Here is a 22,914-nt window from a genome sequence, read left to right on the forward strand (position 1 = left end):
GAGTTAACTCGTTGATTCAGATGATTAGGTTCAAAGCTCGTTTAGAGACCCTTTTAATGATATGTTAATTTTGTGAGATAGGAATTTTGGGTTTTCATGAGCTGTATGCCAAAATCATCCGTATTAAGACAATGAAAGACTTGAAATATTTCAGTTAGTGTGCAATGAATCTAAAATATATGAATGTTAAATTTTCATCATGACATTATGGAAAATAATGAACTTTATCACAATATGCTAATTTTTTGAGAAGGACCTGTATAATTAGTTACATTAAAAGCTCAGTCAATTTCCATGTCTAGGAGAGCGAAAGGGTTAAACACTAAAAGACAGGGCTATGTGGATCATCGGTAGAGGGTCAGCATTAAGTTGTTGCCAGCAGAAGCTCGGACAATTCCCCTCTCCAGACAGGTGTCACAGGCAGACACAGAGCCAGGCCAGGTGTAGCTTCTAGGAAGAGAAAAGAGAGAACAAGGGTAAACGCTGAAATAACAGCAAACAATGCAAAATTAGAGAGTAGTGTGAGAATGTAGCGAAGAGGGTGAAAGTGGTCGTTATGTCCTCCAGCGGCCTAAGCCTATAGCAGCATAACTACACAGATAGTTTCAGTTTAGATTATTTAGTTAAATGGCGCTTATTTACAACAATGTCGTCTCAAGGCACCTCACAAAGGGTCCCACTGATGGTCATTGTTATACTAAAAACCACAATTATTGGGATACCTCCCTCTGTCAGACTGATTATAACCATTTGAAAAGAGAAGGGGTCATACAGGTAGCAGAAATGGAGGGTGTGTTTGCACCTCAACCATAACTGAGCCGGTTTAGGCTAAACCTGACTCCCCCTTACTCCAACCAACAGGGAGGGAAGAAGACGGAGGTAAAAAATAAGGAAGATAGCTCAGGATAAACTAAGCCACTCTAACTATAAGCTTTATCAAAAAGGAAAGTTTTAAGCCTAGCCTTAAAAGTAGACAGGGTGTCTGCCTCACGGACTAAAGCTGGGAGCTGGTTCCACAGGAGAGGAGCCTGATAACTAAAGGATCTTCCTCCCATTCTACTTCTAGAGACTCTAGGAATCACCAGTAAACCTGCAGTCTGAGAACGAAGTTCTCTGTTAGGAACATATGGAACAATCAGATCTCTGATGTATGATGGAGCTAGATCATTAAGGGCTTTATATGTGAGGAGGAGAATTTTAAATTCTATTCTGGACTTAACAGGGAGCCAATGAAGGGAAGCTAAAATAGGAGAAATATGATCTCTCTTTTTAATTTTCATCAGAACTCTTGCTGCAGCATTTTGAATCAGCTGAAGGCTTTTAACTGCATTTTGTGGACATCCTGATAGTAAAGAATTACAATAGTCCAGCCTTGAAGTAACAAATGCATGGATTAGTTTTTCAGCGTCATTCCTGGACAGGATATTTCTAATTTTGGCAATGTTCCGGAGATGAAAGAAGGAAATCCTAGAAACCTGTTTAATATGGGATTTAAATGACATGTCCTGGTCAAAAATAACACCAAGGTTTTTTTACTTTATTATCAGAGGTCAATTTAATGCCATCCAGGTTAATTGATTGACTAAGCAGTTTCTTTTTTAAAGACTCCGGTCCAAAGACGACAACTTCTGTTTTGTCTGAATTTAGAAGCAAAAAATTTAACGTCATCCAAGTTTTTATATCTTCAAGACATGCTTGTAGTCTATCTAACTGGTTGGGCTCATCAGGATTTATGGATAAGTAAAGCTGAGTATCATCAGCGTAACAGTGAAAATGTATCCCATGCTGCCTAATAATTTGACCTATTGGAAGCATATATATAGTAAAGAGAATTGGCCCAAGTACTGAGCCCTGTGGTACTCCACAATTAACCCTGGAGTTTAAAGATGATTTATCATTTACATGAGCAAACTGGAATCTGTCAGACAGATAAAATTTAAACCAGCCTAGTGCTGTTCCCCTTATCCCTACAGCATATTCCAGCCTTTCTAAGAGAATTTTGTGATCGACTGTATCAAATGCAGCACTGAGATCTAACAGAACCAGAACAGACACAAGTCCATTATCTGAGGCCATAAGAATATCATTAGTGACTGTCAGCAGAGCTGAAGGAACTGTTGTATTGTTGCTGGGAGGCGTCCGCAGACAGAATGATTGTGTATGTTGTTGAGAATTAAAATCATGTAATTTCATGTTATTAGTTTAGTTTGCATGTGAGAACATTAAACTGAGATTTAACATGAGTGAGCCTTGGGGAGAGATCACAGCAGGGGTCAGGGTGGCTCAAGGGTGGAACAGTGGTTAGGTTCTCTCGGCAGCTGCAAGCCGTAAAAGCTGGCTGTAGGGACAATAAAGCAATAAATGTCAACTTTTGGTTGTGGTATAGATGCCACAAGGGAGCTTGGCTGATTTACAACACCTGATGGAAAAAGGGAAGGCACAGTCAGTAAGCTTTGAAGTCCACAGTATAAAGATGTACCTGGAACTTGAAATGACAGAGACATCTGGGTAAAGACAGCCATGCTTTGCTGAAAATCCATCTCTCTCTGTAAGGGCCCTTACATAAATTCTCTCTTCTTGTTGTAATTTTCCTTCATTGTGTTATTTTGTATATTCATTTTGCATTAGAAATCATTGGACTTATTATCTTCCAAATTAAACCTGCGTTAATCTTAAATTCCTGCTCTTCATCTGTTCTTTCTCACGACATCCGCACTGGGAGAGGTTGAGGCATAGCAGCGAGGGGTATATAAAGGTATTGTGGCGCACCTCCAAAGGAGACAACACACAGATGTTTCCAGGTACCCGTGTAAGTGTGATGTCTCCTCTCTGAATTCAGATTGGTTTTAATAAACTTGTGGAAACGTACAACTGATCTCTGACTGAGGATTGTCCTTTGGGTGCCAAATAAAAAGAGTCGATGAGAGGTGAGGAGTAATGTAAGAGTTAACGGACAGCCAGTAAAGTTTTCCTACCTCGACACTCTGTTTAAATTACTTAGGTCATTCAGAAGAAAGTCCCCTCAACTTGTGCCACATCAGCAATACAGTCAAATTTATTTTTAACCTTTTTGAATATTAAGGAAGAAAAAAAAAAGCTTGCTAACTAGTCTACTACAAAGAAATTGGCTTTAGTCGATTACACACTCAAATGCTGTTAAAACAAATAGACAACTAAATAATGTTAAGAGCATTCCTGTGGTGTTGGCATGTGCCTGCACTTTGTTAGACTGCCCTTGCTGCCGCCGTGGCTCGATGAACAAACCGCAAGTCACCTACAACAGTCGAGCTAGTAGCTAACAGCTAACAGTTTTGGGTGGTAAAAACTTCATCAATAATTAAGCAATGTCTAGTGTTTATACATGTAAAAATACTGCTACTAAAATTCAGAACCAAAAACACAATTTTGCTGCCACCATAAAACACAACTTAATGTTATGGCCAATGGCGACACCAATTAGCTAGAAGTCTAACTTAAATGTTACCACCATTTATTGAGGAAAAGCATTCAATTTCGTCCAAAAGTGTTGGCTTTCCTTTGTGCTGATAGAGTAAATAGCTGTTCAAAGTTAACTGAATAAAAAAAGATTTACTACTTACCGAGTCCTGGAAGTTTTCAAAATGGCAGTTTTCTTGCTCCACCGGTTTCTTCTAACAAGCATGGTCTATCTGCTGAACAAGCCCAGGCATGTCCACCTACTCAGCTTTAACCGGACACTTACAAGATTTTTAAGTTGTAATAACTGATTACATTTCTATGTTAAGTTAAGGTAGAAATGTCTGTTCAAAACCAACATATTATTGAGTTAAGATTGTTTTCTATATTTTAATGTGCCCCAACGTATTACATTAAGTTATCAACTCACTATTATGTGTTAATGTAACAAATGTAATTTTTCATGCTGAAAAAGTTCTGGATTTTGAGCTGTACCTACTGACCCCATGACTCATTTGTTAGAGTGTATAGTAATTTCAAGATTTAAGTTGTCTTTATCTTCATCTGAAAATGTTGGTATGTTTAAGTTATTTAAAAATTGATTTATGTTTTCTGATTTAATACTTGTTTCTGGTTTATACAATTCTTCATAGTAGTCCTTAAAAACAGTATTAATTTCTTGGGGATCTTGCAAACTTTGCTCATTTGACAAAATAGATGTGATTGGTTGTTTGGTTTACAGAGGTGATTTTGGGAAAAGAGACATGTTAACTGAGTGTAGCAGTGCAATTGGTCCGTTTAATTCTTTTAGATGTACTACTGTCAGGAATCTTGAGGTATATTTTGTTTAAATTTGATAAACAGTGTTGTGCAGTAGTCCAGGGTGATTTACTCTTTTGTTACATCTAGACTGGACTGCTGCGACCCTTGATAATGAGCATATATCTGATAACGGCTCAGATCCACCCTCCAGTAGCTCTGGTCCAACTGCACCCTCGAGTGGAAACCTAACAAAACACAAAACCAACCACACAGACACAAACGCCCCAGGTTCCTGACAAGTTTATGTTTTTATTTCTTCGTTTTATAGACCTATACAGCACTTTGGTCACTTTGGTGTGTAAAGTGCTTCATAAATAAAGTTTGATTGATTGTCCTTTAGAGAGGCTTTTGGTGCTGTTACAAAGGTAGAATTGCTTATTTTGGAGCCACCGTAGTGCACAGTTACTGTATTAAGTCCCAAATTTCATTGCTGACTGAATCTGATTTTTGACAAATTCGCTTTTTTGAAGTGCAAATACGTTGGATCAATACATCGTTCATGTATTTTATCCTGATGGAGAATTATACAATAAGAAGAAATGTTGTATACCGTTGACTCCGATGAAGCCATTTCTGGTTTTGCAAATTTGATGTTCTTCAGTTGTGAAGCATCTGATTCAGCCATTGTTTGTTAGAAGATTTGCTAAGTGTCTTGATTTTATATCTTTAGCAAAAGAATTAACCACACATCCTACCCACATGGGTATTGCAGTGTATGTTTCTTACAGACAAAGCTACTCAAAGGTCTTTAAAAGAAACAGAGCCCTGAAGACAGAGCAGTGCTCTATGTAATTACCTTGATTTGACACGCAAAACAAAAGGTGAGAGGAAAAGATATGAAGTATGCAAAATTAGAAAAGCTAAATGAGGTATTATATCTACAGTTGTAGAACAGAGAGAGCAGGTGCAAAGAGAGTAAGTAAAAATACAGCAATAAAACAGCTTGAAGAGGCCACAGTCTATCACCTCTATGGACTGACATACTGAAGACAGCAGGTTTGTTTTATGCGTTCACAGAGGTCTCTCTTCCAATTAGGCATTCATACACATCACATAAGTGAACCTGCTTTTGCATGCATACGCTCCCAAACACTTCCTTAATTTCCACTCCTCCCTTCTCTCCTTCCATAAATGAGAATGCAAATCAGTTCCGCTCTGCTAAGCAGAGGTACCAAGAAGTATTAGAGGTGACATTAAAACAGAATACTCAGTTCCTCTACATTGTCTCACAATATCAGGCTGAGTGGTGCATATGTGTCTAGCCCAAGCATGTAGACAAGGACAGGGATAAACTATAGATGATACCCTCCATTGCTTTGATAAATAAAACATGTTCCAGACTTGCAGAAGGAGGGTCAGACAGCAGACTTTCTCAGATCCTTATTTCTGCTCTCATAGCTTTCAGTGATACTTCTTCTGGTTTGGTGGGAACACCACGCAGCTTCAGCTTTGGATTACTTCCTTGATGCCTATCAGATCTTGTGAGTGGGTTGTGGGCACCAAGCCAAAACAGCATGTCAGGGGATTTATGGGGGCAATGCCAGTCATCAGTCGAAGATGGAGGTCAAAACGTGGGGGAGAATGCATAAGGAGTGGGGCAGCAGCTGGTTGAAAATCCATTACAGACACATTAAATCCTGAAGTATTCATTGCTAACCTTTGCTGCAGCATCATCCTCAGACATGGTGGAGGTTTTATGTTGCATTTTACATTAGGTTTTTGAATGAATGAATGCAGAATAACACTTCTGTCAACAATGGTGGTGCTCAGGCAGTTTATAAATAACAGGAAATATCAGACACTCATAAATAAATCATCAAGGAAAACATGAATATTTAAACTGCTTTTTTTGTCATTTTTCTGCTTCTGATTTTCTCTCTCCTGCTGTTCATCTTTGTCTTTTGAAATGTCTCATGTTCTTTCACACACACACACATACACTCTTGTTTTGCTATATGTAGTGAGGACCATGTGTTGACCCCCATTTACTTCCATTGATTTTCAGTCATTTTCAATCCTTTCTATGCCCTAAACCTGACAATAACCCTAAACCTAACCATTACCAGTGCTTACCTAACCCTAACCTTAACCTAAACTCAATTCACATCTTAGTCCTAAACCTAACCTCTTATAGGACATGAGGACCAGCAAAATGTCCTCACTTTGGTACAAACGGTCCTCAATTTCATGGTGAAATCGGGAAAATGGTTCTCACTGTGATGCCAAGACAGGAACACACACACACACACACATACACACTCAAATACTTTCAAAGCGCTCTCCTACTCATTTTCCCCCCACCTATCCTCTTTAGTCTGCTGACCTGTAGGATCATAAAGCAATTCCAGGAAACACAGACAGTGTATTTATAGGTACTGATTTAGATTGCATTTGGATATGCACACACATGATCTCTCACACACACTTACAACTGATTTTTACTTTCCTTTTTTGAAATGGAAATAATTTTCCAACTCCCCTGAGTCTCATAAAAAACACCAAACAACAGGAAACGTATGCCATTGTGTTCGTGCACAGCACAATGAAAAAGCATTTTCCCCTCAAAGATTCTTGCGTTTTTTGTGTCAGTTCATCAACAAGTGTAGATTTTTAGACAAAGATAACCTGCGTAAATAGACTGTGATGATCTCATTTATAGGGGAAATTAAGCTGTCAAAATCAACCTCTTAATCATGCTATCAAGTGTTTGTCATAACTTTTAATGAGTCTTTGCTTTGAAAAATTGTTTTTATTAAGCCACATTAGAGTATTTTCAAGCATGAGCTGCTTATTTGAGGTCTTGCTACAACATCTGAATAGGATTTAAAGCCACTCCAAACCTTCATTTTGTTTTGTTTGTTGAGCCATTTAGTGATGGACTCGTTTTTTGCTTCATATGAAGCTTGAGCTAAATGTCACAAACCGAATACATGCTGTCATCAAATATAGCGAGGAGTCCAGGTCCAGAAGAAACAAAATAGTGTCAGTGTGATGTTCTAAATACTGTTTTAGTTGTGTGTCCAATGTAAAGCGACCCACACCGTCCAAAAAGTCCCCCTATGTTTTATCAGTCTGCACAACATTATCTAAAAAGGTTTCAGGGATCATCAAGATGTTTTTGGCAAATGTGAGACAGGCTTTGTGTTCTCTTTGCGCAGCAGTGGTTGCACAATAAAACATTGGCATGGGAAGGGTTTACATGTGTTATCACATGCTCAGCTTCTACAGAATGTCCACCCAGAACAAGAAGTGGACTGTTTGCACCATAATCTACTTCAGAGGTGCCCAAGTCCAGTCCTTTAGAGCTACTGCTCCAACACATCTGAATGACATGCCTGAATTCCCTCATCAGGATGTCACTCAACTCTGCAGAAACCTGGTTACAAGGCAGTTTTTGCAACATGTTTTTACCACCCCAACACCTAATTTATATGAACAAAATAAAAATCAAAACATGTGTTTTACTGGGTGGGTCGCTCGCAGGCAGGCAGGGCAGGGCAGGGCAGGGCAGGGCAGGGCAGGGCAGGGCAGGGCAGGCAGGCAGGCAGATAGATGTGTCTCTCTCTCCTTGTCATGACCCCAACATCTGCCAGGTAAGAGAGGGTGAGGAGGCAGTTGATAATGAAAACTGCTTGGATGCCACAACAATGAACGACTTTGCCTGGTGAGATTGAGGAGAGGAAGATGTATGAGGCAAAGGAGGAGAAGCAAGCAATCCCAAAATGAAGCTGCAAAACAGGACAAACTCAAACCAGTTTTTAAAAGCTTACCAAACTGGATTTAAAAATCAGGAATATCACCTTTTCTCTTTATTTTTTACAAATTGCCACTGACTCTATTACTGTTTTTCAACAGTTTGCTAATATCTAACACGGAATTAATAGCAAACTGTACATAATTATTTTTACAACATATTCTTTATAATTTCTTCACATTTTGCATTTTTTTTTAAAGATGGCTGCCTGCATATCCACTGTACCTCCCATTCTAAGACATGCTAGCCTGTGTGTTTAAAAGCATTGAAGAGGTCTTAAATTTCACAGTCACAGCAAGAAAATAAGATAACAGCATTTAATATTCACCACTCTTCTCCAAAATTACATGAATAGCGAATGAAATTCATATGCTTTTTAAATTTAAGAGTAGCTTATTACAGGTCATGAGCAACGAATGCAGATTTTTCCTGTTTCCCACCCTTTCACTTATCAAACAGCTGAATCAAAATACTGACTCAGTGTTTGAGTTTAGGTCCGGTATTTTAATTGTAACAGGTAACTGTAGTTGCTCAATGGTACTATGCTCTTGGTAATTATCCCATAGGTTTTTCCTTGATGCTTTCTTGGCTATTGTACCACAACATTACAACCTTTAGTATTGCATCTGCACTGTTTCCTCACAGTCTAAGGAGGTTCCTTATAAATATGTGAGCTATCTGCACCTACACCATTATTTTGAGACTTCAGGCATATTTGGGTAAGTGCAGTCAGATGCAACCATTTACAACAAATCCAAAATCTGTGTTTACCAATCACTGTAAGTTGATTACACTGAGGTTCTACAAACCCTACATTGGTTTCAATTAATCGTGCTTTGACTTTGACTGAGTCGCTGGCGCTTCTTCCTTTTCATTAAAAAACACAGTCCCGCAGCTTGTCTTGTGCAGCATGACAAAAACATTTCCTATAAGAACTGCAGCCTGAAAAACAAAAATGGTATCTGGGCAACCACCCTATATGTGCAATTTGGAGACATATGTGCTTTTTCACAGGGAAAAATCACAGTTGGAGTAGTGGTTTGACATGATGGGCCATGTTGGAAGTATGATTATTGATTAATTAATCTTGATCAATAATTACAATTAAAAATCATAATTTGACGAAATACATTTTTTAACCAAAATCCTCATTTATGAATCGAGACCAGAGATGTCTTCTGGTGTTGTATTTGTGGCTCAATGCCTTTGATAATTACAACCGTTAAATACTCAGTAATAATTAATAACTATTACCAGAGATGTCACTGTTTAAGCGACCGTTTCTGCCGAAACGTGTGGAACTTTTAACCTTATCTTGACGATGAGTCACTCTTGCACAAAATAACCCAGAAACGCCTTCTCTTTATCTATGTGAATATTTATTAAATCACAGCCTGATACAATCCGTTCTTCTGATTTAATAATCTTCATCTACTCAAACATGCAAAGTTCTGCACAAAAGGGGTAAAATATCTAACTAAACAAAAATAAAGTGAAACATCAGTGGGTGTGTGTGGGATCAAACCAGCAGTTATGGCAAAATTGGTAATATGACGAAAGGGGTGTGGTGTTGAGGATGTTGGGGCGCAGTTCCAAGGTAACTCAGTTATACTCAGTCATAAAACTTCCCCCAACTCTGCGAGGTGAGCAGACAAAGGGTTATAAAATTTTTGGCGGCAAGCGAGCAAGCAGTAAGGTTGAAGACAAAGAAAATGGGGAATTTCACCATGAGGTTATTTTAACAGGCCAGTCTCACAGCGCACCTGCGCTTGCTCTCAGGGGTTCAATAACCCCGCAAAACACGCAGAAAGATGGGGAGCGCAGCGGCTTCCAGATGTCCAACACGGCACATCAAAGTTTCAATAACAAGGTCACATGCACATATCATTCAAAAGACATTAGATTAAATAGCGAATCTCATTGCACTAAAATCTCCTACCCTGCCCAGGCTTCTAAGAAATAAATAAAAATAAAGGATGGGTATAACTTGTTGTCGGCTTTCTTCTGAGCAGGGTCGAGAGAGGAAGGGGAAAGTTGGAAGTTACTGTGCGTCCACAGTTAACTTCAGGAAAAGCGGTCAATCTTCATCCTCTGGCCTCCTTGGTGAAAGGGAAAAATATGATCTGACCATCAAAGTCGACTAGGACAAAGCACGGTGGCAGTTAATCTCCTCGAAACTCCGTGTTTTTAGTTCCGTGTTATCTCACGTCTTCGATCGGCAAAGTGAAATTTCTGGCCTTTTTAGTCCAGAAACCTCAGTTATGAATTGTTCGTTGGCCAATGAGAGAGAATAAATGAGATCCACTCGGGACTCTTCTCCAGGTGACGCTTCAGATGTTGGTAACCGGACCCGGTCTCCAGCTGAAGCCGAGTGTTCAAAATGGAATATTGGTCCAATATTCAGCAAACAAGTGGTTCAACAACCAGAAATTTGTGCCCCTCAAAGCATTGTAATATCGTACTGGAAGCATTACCAGCCTGGAGCTACTGTGTTGACTTTTTATCATAGACATGAAGTTAGCTCGGCTACTGCTGCCGTTGGGAACGTTGGGAAACTCTGATGCTCCTGATCCAACCCAGAAGATACATTCAAGGCCCTGCAGAGATCATACTGGTTCTAACTGATTTTTTATATTCTGGTGCAATTTCTGTCCACTGTGAAGAGACCCTATTTAAGATATTATGTCTTAATGTGCTTGAAGACAAAATTTATTTAAAAATGTAATATTATGGCTAAAGATTTCTACTAAAGATCTACACAGTAAAATCTGTTGTGTGTTAATAATTTTGAGTTGGTGGGTGTTGATTTTGGAGTTGTTTTAACGCCTGTAGTGATCAAAAAGCTCTGCGAGTGTTGTCAATCAAGCGAGTTAAATGTTAACACCTGTGACTGGGTTAAATTAACTCCAAGGTTTAGTTAATCACAACATCCGGCTTGGACATGCATGCCTTTTTCATTTACGTTAGTAGGTGAAAGAAGAAGACGACAAAGAACTTGTGTGGAATTTAAGGTTTGAACAAGATAAGAACTGAATATATTTACTTCTACAGGATGGTAATCGTTGTACGAAGTCGTGATAATATACCATGGAGTGTGAAGAGACTGAATTGTCATTGACGCTGGTTGAGGCAAGTGTGGTACATCCAAAATATGTAATTACATTTTATATAACACTATAATTATTAATACATATCCAATTAATATTATATTACTATTACATAAACATTTAGTAGACATGATAAAAAATTTTGTAGAGAAGTGGAACCTTTTTTATCACTGCGGTATAGCTCTTCCAACTGCATAGAGCGGAGCAAATTCCGGTCCCGGATCATACACAATCTCAAGAGAGACACGAATGCATGTTTGGTTACTGTCTCTATGCACTATACAAGAGGAAAAGACCAAAAAAATCATCTTTGTTGTTATGGTCCCTGAGTCATGTTTGAGTGGCAACTTATTTATCCGGCCAAATATCAAGTTTTAAGCTAAAATTAATGTTTCAATGTACTAATGTGACCTGAGGTGGATTAACTAATGTTATTTTAAGTGAAATGATGGTGTTTTGTCAAATTGAAAACTGCAAAAATGGGATGATATGGCACTGATGTTAAATGAATGACTTTCAAATAGATCGGTTCTAGGTCAAGAATCAATGACAACAAAGTTACCTGTAACCTGCCGGTGATCCACGTGAGTCTATATAGTCAAAAGACACCGGAAACTCAGTCCCTTTTATCTTCTCGCACGCAAGTTGATTGAATACAGGTGTTTGCTTGTATTTGCTTATATTCTTCATTTCCTTGTTACTCTTGCTGCTTGCTGCTGGAAGTCTCGTAACTGATTGTTGTCAAAGCTGCGGCTCTCGCACTCCAGAGGTTGGGCAAGCTGCTTTTTGTTCCAGGTCGATTGTCATCCTAGTCTGGTGAGCCTTATTTCTTCTAAGTTTGTTTATTTTGATTGACTCACAGGTAGCGTTTTCTGCTTGCGTTGAGTCTTTTTGTCGCCTCTGTGTTGCGTAACCTAAGCAAAATGAATGTGCAACAGAGTCAATTTTTATGCTCGAATTGACTCTTAATTGATGTTTCTGTATTAGAGCATTCAGACTATGATGCTTGTCAGTGTTTGCTGTCACCCTGAGTTTGTTTGACTTGCTGGTAGCAATTTCTGCTCATGCTGAGTCCTTTTGATTTCTTTGCTGGTTGTTTATTGTTCACTTTAACTTACACTCACCGGCCACTTTATTAGGTACACCTTGCTAGTAACGGATTGGACCCCCTTTTGCCTTCAGAACTGCCTTAATCCTTCGTGGCATAGATTCAACAAGGTACTGGAAACATTCCTCAGAGAGTTTGGTCCATATTGACATGATAGAATCACATAGATGCTGCAGATTTGTCGGCTGCACATCCATGATGCGAATCTCCCATTCCACCAAATCCAAAGGTGCTCTATTGGATTGAGATCTGGTGACTGTGGAGGCCATTTCAGTACAGTGAACTCATTGTCATGTTCAAGCAACCAGTCTGAGGTGATTCGGGCTTTATGACATGGCGCGTTATCCAGCTGGAAGTAACCATCAGAAGATGGGTACACAGTGGTCATATAGAGATGGCCATGGTCAGCAACAATATTCAGGTAGGCTGTGGCGTTGACACGATGCTCAATTGGTACTAAGGGGCCCAAAGTGGGCCAAGAAAATATCCCCCACACCATTACATCTCCACCACCAGCCTGAACCGTTGATACAAGGCAGGATGGACCTATGCTTTCATGTTGTTTACGCCAAATTGTGACCCTACCATCCGAATGTCGCTATTTCCAATCTTCTATTGTCCAATTTTGGTGAGCCTGTGCGAATTGTAGCCTCAGTTTCCTGTTTTTAGCTGACAGGAGTGGCACCCGGTGTGGTCTTCTGCTGCTGTAGACCATCTGCCTCAAGGTTCGACATGTTGTGCGTTCAGAGATGCTCTTCTGCATGCCTTGGTTGTAACGAGTGGTTATTTGAGTTACTGTTGCCTTTCTATCAGCTCGAACCAGTCTGGCCATTCTCATCTGACCTCTGGCATCAGCAAGGCATTTGCGCCCACAAAACTGCAGCTCACTGGATATTTTCTCTTTTTCGGACCATTCTCTGTAAACCCTAGAGATGGTAGTGCGTGAAAATCCCAGTAGATCAGCAGTTTCTGAAATACTCAGGCCAGCCCATCTGGCACCAACAACCATGCCATGTTCAAAGTCACATAAATCACCTTTCTTCCCCATTCTGATGCTTGGTTTGAACTACAGCAGATCGTCTTGACCATGTCTACATGCCTAAATGCAATGAGTTGCTGCCATGTGATTGGCTGATTGAAAATTTGCATTAACAAGCAGTTGGACAGGTGTACCTAATAAAGTGGCCGGTGAGTGTATTCCTTGCTTATTGACTTGCCAGTGGCGTTTTTTGCTCTCTCTGAGTCCTGTAGCTTGCTGCTGCTGTTACAACAGAGCCTTGCTGGCGTTTTCTGCCTGTTTGGTTCCTCTGTTGCCGCCTGTTTGTTGGTTTTCCAGCTACGGTGATGGACAATCTCTGTTGTGTGTCCTGTTTAGCACCTCTGCAGCCTGAGGATGGTCATGACATGTGCCGCCACCCCCACCCCATCCCCGCCTGGGTGGTATGCATCTCAGAGAGGCACTTTCTCATTATGCCTGCTCTGATTCCAACGTTCTGCCCCGAGTGGTGCGGCTGTTCCGGCTGTCCTCAGTGGAGCAGACTGCTAAATGGGCGATCTCTGCACAGCAAGAGCCTGGCCAGACAGTGGCCCGCTGCATATGCGCCTTTACCGTCTGGGAAGAGGACCAGAAAGCGCAAACCACCAGCTCATGACAGAGCTGGCCCAGATGAAGGCCCTTCTTCAGTCAGATGGTTGGCGGGGCTTCCCCTCCTGAACAAGGTGGGGCCTGGACCTGTGAGGACGATGTTATTTTGGTTGCTGCCTTGGGTACCCTTTTTCATGAGGGCTTTCCGGACTTGGGCTCCCGGGTCTCCGGTTCGGACTCCAATGCCTCTCAGGGAGGTGCAGGGGAGCTGGTGTCTCTTGCAGCTGGATGCTCCGCCGGCCTAGTCTGCTCCGTCTAACGCCTTCTGTAGGCATCATGATGCCTTTGTAATTCCTCCCTCAGCGGAGTACGCCCAGGAGCTTTATGCTTGTTGGACAGACATGAGAGCCTTTTCAAGCTCTACGGCAGATGCCAGGGGCCTGGCTGCCATGCATGAGGCATCCAGGTTTGGTTTGAGCCGCATGCCCCCAGTAGAATCTGGCATTTCCTCTGTTATTGTTCCTCCTGATTAGACCTCCTGGCAATGCCGTGTCAAGGACAATCTGCTCTGTAGGGTCTACAAATCGGGTGCCTGGATTAGGCGGATCGGGAACTTGCTTTCCCATCTGATGTTGGGCCTGTCCTCCTTTTTACAATCAGTTCTGTTGGACCAGTCATCATAGCGCCTAGTTGATGTGTCTCTGCAGGCTTTTGCCCTGGTGACATGAATTTGGATGCATGCTCTCGATACTGGTGCACACTCGGCGCCAGTTGTGGTTTGGGAGCGAGCGATTTAAATTACTGAGCTAAATAGTTATCACAATACTCTTAAATATCTCTCAACACACAGCCCCCATGAGAGGGGAACTTTATTCTTCAAAAAATGCACAGAATCATCTTCATCAAAAATTCCAGAAGTTTCCCCTCCCTTCACTTCTTAAGGGGCGGTTTTATACAGTTACAAAGCATTAGTGTGTATTGGGGTCTTCTTAACCAATTGAAATCATTATTCTCCGTTTCATAACATTCCTTGGCACATTCACACTGTTATCTCTACTTTATCCGAGAATACACTCCGGCCCAACATCTGGAAAACATCAGATTGGCGTACGTGACATTTTATAATAACACTCTCATGACTTTATCTGCCTTCAGTTCTGCCCCAGGCCTCCAGTTCCCAACCAGGTCAAGATGACGGGCATCTACTACCCTATGAAGGCCCAGGCCTTGAACCGGGAGATCTGGGCCTTGCTGGCCATGGGTGCAATTGTCCCCGTGGACCCCCTGCAGGATCCAGAGATTTTTTATTCAGTTTATTTTCTGGTTCCCAAGAAGACCAAAGGTCTTCATCCAATACTGGATCACAAGAGTCTGAATGCTAACTTGAGGGTCATGCCCTTTCACATGTTAATGACAGGAGAGATCCTACAAGCAATCTCCCCAGGCGACTGGTTCACGTCTGTTGATCTGATAGACACATATTTACAAGTCACCATTGCTCCGGATCAATGGTAGTTTCTCTGCTTTACATTTCAGGGGCAGCACTTCCAGTTCAGGGTCCTCCCCTTTGGTCTTTTCATCTCTCCATGGGTGTTAATCCGGTGTGGCAGTGGCCCTCTCCCACCTGCAGGTGCTGGGACTGCAGATCCTACCTTATTTGGATGACTGGCTCATTTGTGCTGTGACCCACGAACAAGGCAGTCCAAGACACTCAGCTGGTGCTTGCCCACGTGTGTCAATTGGGCTTGAGAGTAAACCTGGAAAGGAGCCGCCTGGCCCCATCCCAACGGCGTTCTCGCCAACGCATTTCAGCGGGCTGCTATGCTGAAAATTGTCATCGCTACGCTGAAATTTAGGCCAATATAAAATGAGCGTATCGGCCCTTTGACCTACATCCAGGCTCTCTCTGTGTGGTTTTTGTGTTGGCTATAGCGAGAGTCTGTTCCCGCTTCCTTTCACCGTATGACCCTGTGCGACCGGTAAAGCTTTCTAAAATCATGTCAGCTTTGAAGGGTGGGTATAAACGGCGTCATGAGGGGCCTGCAGAAGAAAATCCTTTCTTGCACCCCTGTAGGGTGTAGGACTCAACAGGGTCGGTCTGGACCCCACCTGCCATGCTCAAAGACTTAGGCGGCTTTGGGTTGTGTCTCAGTGCCTGCAGCCTCTGTCCCAGTGGAAGAGCAGGTCCCACATCGTAGCACGTGTTCTGCTCGGCCCCTTCCCATGTTGGGGTCGTCCATACAGATGCATAGTCCAGGGGTTGGGGAGCAATCTACCAAGTCTGTGCGGCACAGGTGGTGTTGTCCCCTTTTTGATCCTGGGATCCCCTCTGAGCCTCTTTGCCTTGTCCGATCACTTGAGGTGTATGTCCACTCCACAGCAACCATTTGGCTGAAATGGACCATTCAGTCCATGCCAGTCTCAAAAATGATGTCCTTGCACCTGATGAAGTGCAAGGTGCAATCTAAAGATGTGGCAATGTTGCTCAAGGTGAAGTACCAGAATACTGAGAAGTACCTCGGTTATTGTTATGCTTCAACTTCTTGGATTTTATCGCTGAAGGTGAGCAGCCATCTCAAAGTTGCCCTCTTAAAAAATAAACATAAGGATTTATGTATTTAGGATGGGTGCTTTGGTTATCAATTTACGTATCAGCTGGCCAAAAAAATCCTTATTGTATTTGTATTGCATAATTGGTCTTGGTAATGACCTAAATGAAAAGTAGAGCTATTCAAAATTTATATTCAGAAATGTTAATTACTTACTGCACCTTACGATCAGCATCAGGTATTTTTTTTTTAAATCAATTTTCATAATTGTCTAGAGTCAAATACAGGTTTGGGCTTCCTATAGCTACTGAATGCTTTTGATGAAACCAAAAAAGTAGTTTTCTCAACTGATATAGGCCAGTCTGGATTTATGCCTGACAGTACGTGACGGAATTCCTGATGCTGGTAGGTATATTTCCGTTGTCCATAAATCGAATTAAAAAAAATTTGATATTGGTTGTCACCATTAATAAATTGTAAAGAGCAATTTGCTTTAAAATTCATTAGAACATAATCACCTTCGTTTAGAATTGGCCTAAAATCAATCGGGTATGACAAAAAAAAAACTTCTCACATAAGTCTATGATTATACCATTTATTTCTTGACAATAGCTGTGTTTAATAGTCTTAGGTGCAATCCTTTATAATCTAAATCTTTACTCGATATTATATTTTGAAAAACGTGTGTAGTTATTTTTGTAACCTTCTGATTCTGATCCCATGAAATCTATTAACTACCCAACTCAGACATTGGTGGAAGACCTCTTAAATACAGGACCAATATCAACCTGTAATCTTGAGATACATATACATATACATACAACACATGAGTACATTTCAGAGGAAAGTATGTATAAAAGTATTATAAAATCTGTTGCAATCAATGTTCATGGTTTTTCTTCTTCACAAATATCAGTTGAGATTTCATGTCCCTACCTTGACTACTATAACAAAGTAGATTATCAAAATTATATTTCAGACAAAGATCTGTATCTAATAGCGTTCTCCCCAGTTGCCAAAAAAAGATTGCGATGCCACACCGCAGAGCATCATGGGATTGCTTTGTGGACAAACAATGCACATTGTTCTGTTTACTCTACGGCAAGGCGACCTACTAAAAGCGACATATTTTTGCTTATACGCTCTTGCTGAAAAGAGGAGGAACAAAGCACTGCTGTTAGGGTTTATGCAATTCAGACTCCAGATATCCAGAACCGTTGTTGGAGGGTTTATTTGTTTTCCAAACCAGGCATAGTCTGACTCAATGGGAAAGAGAACAGCCAAAGCAAAAGACTGAGAAAGCTAAGTGCTGACAGTTTTTATGTGGGCAATCTGATTTCCAAAATGTGGAGAAAAAACAAGGGACACATATATCTGCTCTCAGCATTTTGGTGGCGGTAAAGGCCAGATGTCTGAGAATGATGAACCAATATTGACAATGCTTACAGACGAGGAATCACAAAAGCGACAGGGGCATAAAAGTAAGGACCCAGTGAAACATAGCGAACAAACTGCACAACTTCAACCTAAATGTAGGACAAAAATACTTCACAAAGAAGAAAGATATTCAGTTTAAGACTCAACAGATCAAAGTCACACAACTGTATTTGAGAATGCAGGTGAAGCTGTGGCTGAGAGTACATCTGCAGCTGGCACAAATGACAAAGCAATGTATGACCAGTACATACTGGGAGCAAAAATAAAAACAATTATCATGAGAAATGATGCTGCAATACAAAATGTGCCAAGTGAGCCTGAAATTATCAACAGGATGGACCCAAGTTTTGTTTTCAAAGACAGGAAGAATACAAAGTTTTTAACTGGACAATGTCCCAAACAGTTTGACGTATTGTACATGTTTCTTGGTCCAGCAAAATACAACCTTAAATACAGAGATTCCAGGGGAAATATACCAGTGAAACGAAAAACTGGTCCGTCTAGCCGTTTCTCCCCAAAGGAGGATTTTTTCGTTACACCTCTGAGGCTCCCAAGAGGACATTAACTGAAAATGATTGCCTACATGTTTGACTCATCTGAATCATCAGTAAGCAACATTTTTATCACATGGATTCAGTTTATTTTCTTACATTTCAAGTCAACGAATTTCCCTATGCTCCCAGCAAAAGACATCATTAAAACATCTTTGCCAAGAGTGTTTAGGTTTAAAAATGTCAGATTTTCTGTAGACTGCACATAATTCTTTTGTCAGACACCTAGGAGATATGGACAACAAGGCAAAGTGTATTCCTCTTACAAACACCACATCACAATGAAAGCCCTGATTGCATTTACCCTTAAAGGTGCTGCATGTTCCGTCTCTGATCTGTTTGAGGGAAGTGTTAGTGATGTAGAGAAATTTAAGCAATGTAGCATTCTACAACACAGTGAACCAGGAGATATTTTGCCTGGGGACAAGGGCTTTTAAAGTACAGGATTTGCTTTGTCAAGACAGGCTACAATACAAATTTCTGCATTTCTTGCTTAGCGAGCTAGCCTCTCTGCAGCAGAGGAGATGGATAGAAGGAGGGTAGCTAAAGCCAGAATTAATGTTGAATGCTTTAATGAAAGACTGAAAAAGTTCAAGCTTCCCAGTAGAACTGTCCCCCTGAGCCTACGCCCTTTAATGTGAACAATCTTATTTCATATTGGAACAACAAAACCATTGCATTTTCATATATATAGGTATTTGCTGTGCAGACAAATATTACCAGTGTCTCAATAGAGTGTGCTACATTTATAGCTAGTTCATTTAGGGCTGTACAACAAAAATGGAAGAAGGTGCCTCGGTCGCCCGCCATTGAGGAAGGCTTGAGGTACATCCTTCTTTGTCAAAACCACCTCCTCCATTTGCATTTATCCGATCTCACACTGTATTTATACAATTTCACATTTTATTTTTCAAAAAAAAGCTGCATCGCGCGGTATTAGCTGCAAACGTTGGTATATTAATATATTTGTTTGTCAACATTTTGCTCCCATCAGTCATTGTGGTGCTAAATCGTGGCGTCATCTGTAGAAAGGGCTATTACAAAGACAATTTAAAAATGTAGGACCAGTTTGTTTGTTTTTTTAACCAGTGTGTGGGCAACCATCAAATGCTACATTTTTAGGCTACTTTAAAGTGATTATCCTTTTATCAATACTGTTAACACATTTTTTGTAAAATCATTTAAAACTTTTGTAATGTTTTATAAATATCTTAACAGGAGCACTTCTTTGATGCGGAGGAAGGCACTAGATATTTAGCATGGAACCTCAAGATATACACTGCTCAAAAAAATAAAGGGAACACTCAAATAACACATCCTAGATCTGAATGAATGAAATATTCTCATTGAATACTTTGTTCTGTACAAAGTTGAATGTGCTGACAACAAAATCACACAAAAATCATCAATGGAAATCAAATTTACTACCCACAGGAGGCCTGGATTTGGAGTCACACACAAAATTAAAGTGGAAAAACACACTACAGTCTGATCCAACTTTGATGTAATGTCCTTAAAACAAGTCAAAATGAGGCTCAGTATTGTGTGTGGCCTCCACGTGCCTGTATGACCTCCCTACAATGCCTGGGGATGCCCCTGATGAGACACCGGATGGTCTCTCCTCCCAGACCTGGACTAAAGCATCCGCCAACTCCTGGACAGTCTGTGGTGCAATGTGACATAGGTGGATGGAGCGAGACATGACGTCCCAGATGTGCTCAATCGGATTCAGGTCTAGGGAACGGGCGGGCCAGTCCATAGCTTCAATGTCTTCATCTTGCAGGAACTGCTGACACACTCCAGCCACATGAGGTCTAGCAATGTCCGGCATTAGGAGGAACCCAGGGCCAACCGCACCAGCATATAGTCTCAAAAGAGGTCTGAGGATTTCATCTCGGTACCTAATGGCAGTCAGGTTACCTCTCGCGAGCACATGGCCATGCGGCCCTCCAAAGAAATGCCACTGCACACCATTACTGACCCACTGCCAAACCGGTCATGCTGACGGATGTTGCAGGCAGCAGATCGCTCTCCATGGTGTCTCCAGACTCTGTCACGTCTGTCACATGTGCTCAGTGTGAACCTGCTTTCATCTGTGAAGAGCACAGGGCGCCAGTGGCGAATCTGCCAATCCTGGTGTTCTCTGGAAAATGCTAAGCGTCCTGCACGGTGTTGGGGTGTGAGCACATCCTCCATTTGTGGATGTTGGGCCCTTATACCGTCCTCATGGAGTCGGTTTCTAACCGTTTGTGCAGACACATGCACATTTGTGGCCTGCTGGAGGTCATTTTGCAGGGCTCTGGCAGTGCTCCTCCTGTTCCTCCTTGCACAAAGGCGGAGGTAGCGGTCATGCTGCTGGGTTGTTGCCCTCCTACGGCCTCCTCCACGTCTCCTGGTGTACTGGCCTGTCTCCTGGTAGCGCATCCAGGCTCTGGACACTACGCTGACAGACACAGCATACCTTTTTGCCACAGCTCGCATTGATGAGCCATCCTGGATGAGCTGCACTACCTGAGCAACTTGTGTGGGTTGTAGAGTCCGTCTCATGCTACCACGAGTGTGAAATCACCACCAACATTCAAAAGTGACCAAAACATCAGCCAGAAAGCATAGGTACTGAGAAGTGGTCTGTGGTCCCCACCTGCAGAACCACTCCTTTATTGAGTGTGTCTTGCTAATCGCCAAAGATTCCCCCCTGTTCTCTATTCCATTTGCACAACAGCATGTGAAATTGATTGTCAATCAGTGTTGCTTCCTAAGTGGACAGTTTGATTTCACTGAAGTTTGATTTACTTGGAGTTATATTGTGTTGTTTAAGTGTTCCCTTTATTTCTTTGAGCAGTGTATATCCATAAATATGGTAAAAAGATCAGCCAAGATGGCTACAGTGGCTTAAGCACAAGGACCAAAGCCCCAAAGATTGGCAGCCACTTTGACTGAGCAGCTTGATGGAGATGCCTGCAGGGAAGCCATGTCATTTCTCATTCACTCTCAGGATGAGGCAAGTGTGTTTCAGAAGATGAAGATGACCTTTAAATATCTCCAAGACCTTGTGCATGACCCAGAGAGAACCACAGATGTATTTAAAACATTTCCACATTTTTTAGATATGAAAGGGTAGCTGAGTTGACCATTTCATTTATATACACACTTTTTGTTGCTTGAATGTACACTACTCTGACCTTTTTGGAATTTTGTGCATTTATATGCTTATATGATTAACAGCTGAATTAAGACTTTGTTCTGCTGCTTGGAGTTGAAACAGCCCCCGAGATACTTGAGAAATGGGACACAACTTTCATTCCCAAGGTTATCAATGAGGCCAAACACCTGACTCAGTCATTTGAGTTGTGCCACCTTCTAAATGCTGCTGAGAAACTGACAGAAAACGATGACACCAGTAAGCTAATCAACATGATTGATTTTTATTTCTTTGTGCATTCTAACTTGATGATAATAGCTTGTTTCACCCTTTTTTATCCTGATAGCCTGGGACAGTGACATGGCTTCTCTGCTGTTGCTCTTCTGTCTCTTGCCACCCACAGCTGTACAGAAGAGGACCAATATAAGCCCCGGTGATGCAGTGGACAAAATGTTGCACTTTCACAAGGTATGCAGGTGTTGTTTATATCCAATTAGCCAGCACTTTTATATGTATAAACTCAATTTGAAATTTGCCAGAAAACAACTTGAAGTTTTTGGTGTAAAGACCCAAGTGAGCAGTTAAAAACTTGTCAGTCTATGGTGTTATCTTCTGTTTTCAGTCATGCTGCAGCTTGGATGAACACCTTAGGAGAAGAGATGGTAGACAACCAGACATCCTTGCTGTTGGATTGACACTTTCTACATTGTTGTGGACAAACAGCTCATCCCCTGCCAAGCCACTAGCTCGTTGGGTGCATTTTATGAACTGTTTAAATCCCACTACTTGTTCAACCTGTCATACGATAAGTCCTTGGCAACTCTTTACCTTCGTGCAAATCACAACCAGAGTCTGAGTGTTTTGAGGACAATGAATCAGGCCAAAGAAACAAAGAAATGATAGAAAATATTTGTGCATCAATTATTGCTAAACTACAAGGAAGTGACATAGCAAATAGTGTTTCATCAGTTGTTGGTGATTTGGAAGATCTTGCTAGTGGACTGCACTCTCAGGTTAAGCAGCAGGTACTCTAATGTGCCTTAAGATAATCCTGAAAGAGCTCCATTGGAAAAGATCTGCAGACTTTTGAAAACCCATTTATTAACTTCAGTACTGAAAATAAAAACTGAATTATTTCAACAACAAAAAATGGGGTGTTGTGGAGCCAGTCGAAAAATTTCTAGAAATTTGATTTGATACAAGCCAAAATAAACAGTTACTTGTGATCAAGTCCCAGTGAACAATAAATTTTTTTACATGCCAATTTTGTAAACGATAAAATGTATCTGGCGAATTTCTGATATTTGTAATCTGCTTGGGGAAACGTGTACATCAAGACCTGACAGATACAAAGACTTTTGTGATGGAAGTTATTCTAAGACGCATCCATTGTTCTGTAAACACCAGATTTTTTTACAAATCCA

The 22,914-nt window shown here is 41.1% G+C and overlaps 1 long non-coding RNA gene across 1 annotated transcript; it reads left to right on the forward strand.

The window, feature by feature from the left end:
* The first annotated feature begins 21,633 nt into the window (after positions 1–21,633).
* On the forward strand, positions 21,634–22,619 carry LOC124860039. Its single transcript, XR_007036260.1, has 3 exons — positions 21,634–21,748; positions 21,837–21,958; positions 22,113–22,619. It is a non-coding gene; the product is annotated as an uncharacterized LOC124860039 (long non-coding RNA).
* The last annotated feature ends 295 nt before the right edge of the window (positions 22,620–22,914 follow it).

Source organism: Girardinichthys multiradiatus, chromosome 23 (genome assembly GCF_021462225.1).
Source record: "Girardinichthys multiradiatus isolate DD_20200921_A chromosome 23, DD_fGirMul_XY1, whole genome shotgun sequence".
NCBI lineage: Eukaryota > Metazoa > Chordata > Actinopteri > Cyprinodontiformes > Goodeidae > Girardinichthys > Girardinichthys multiradiatus.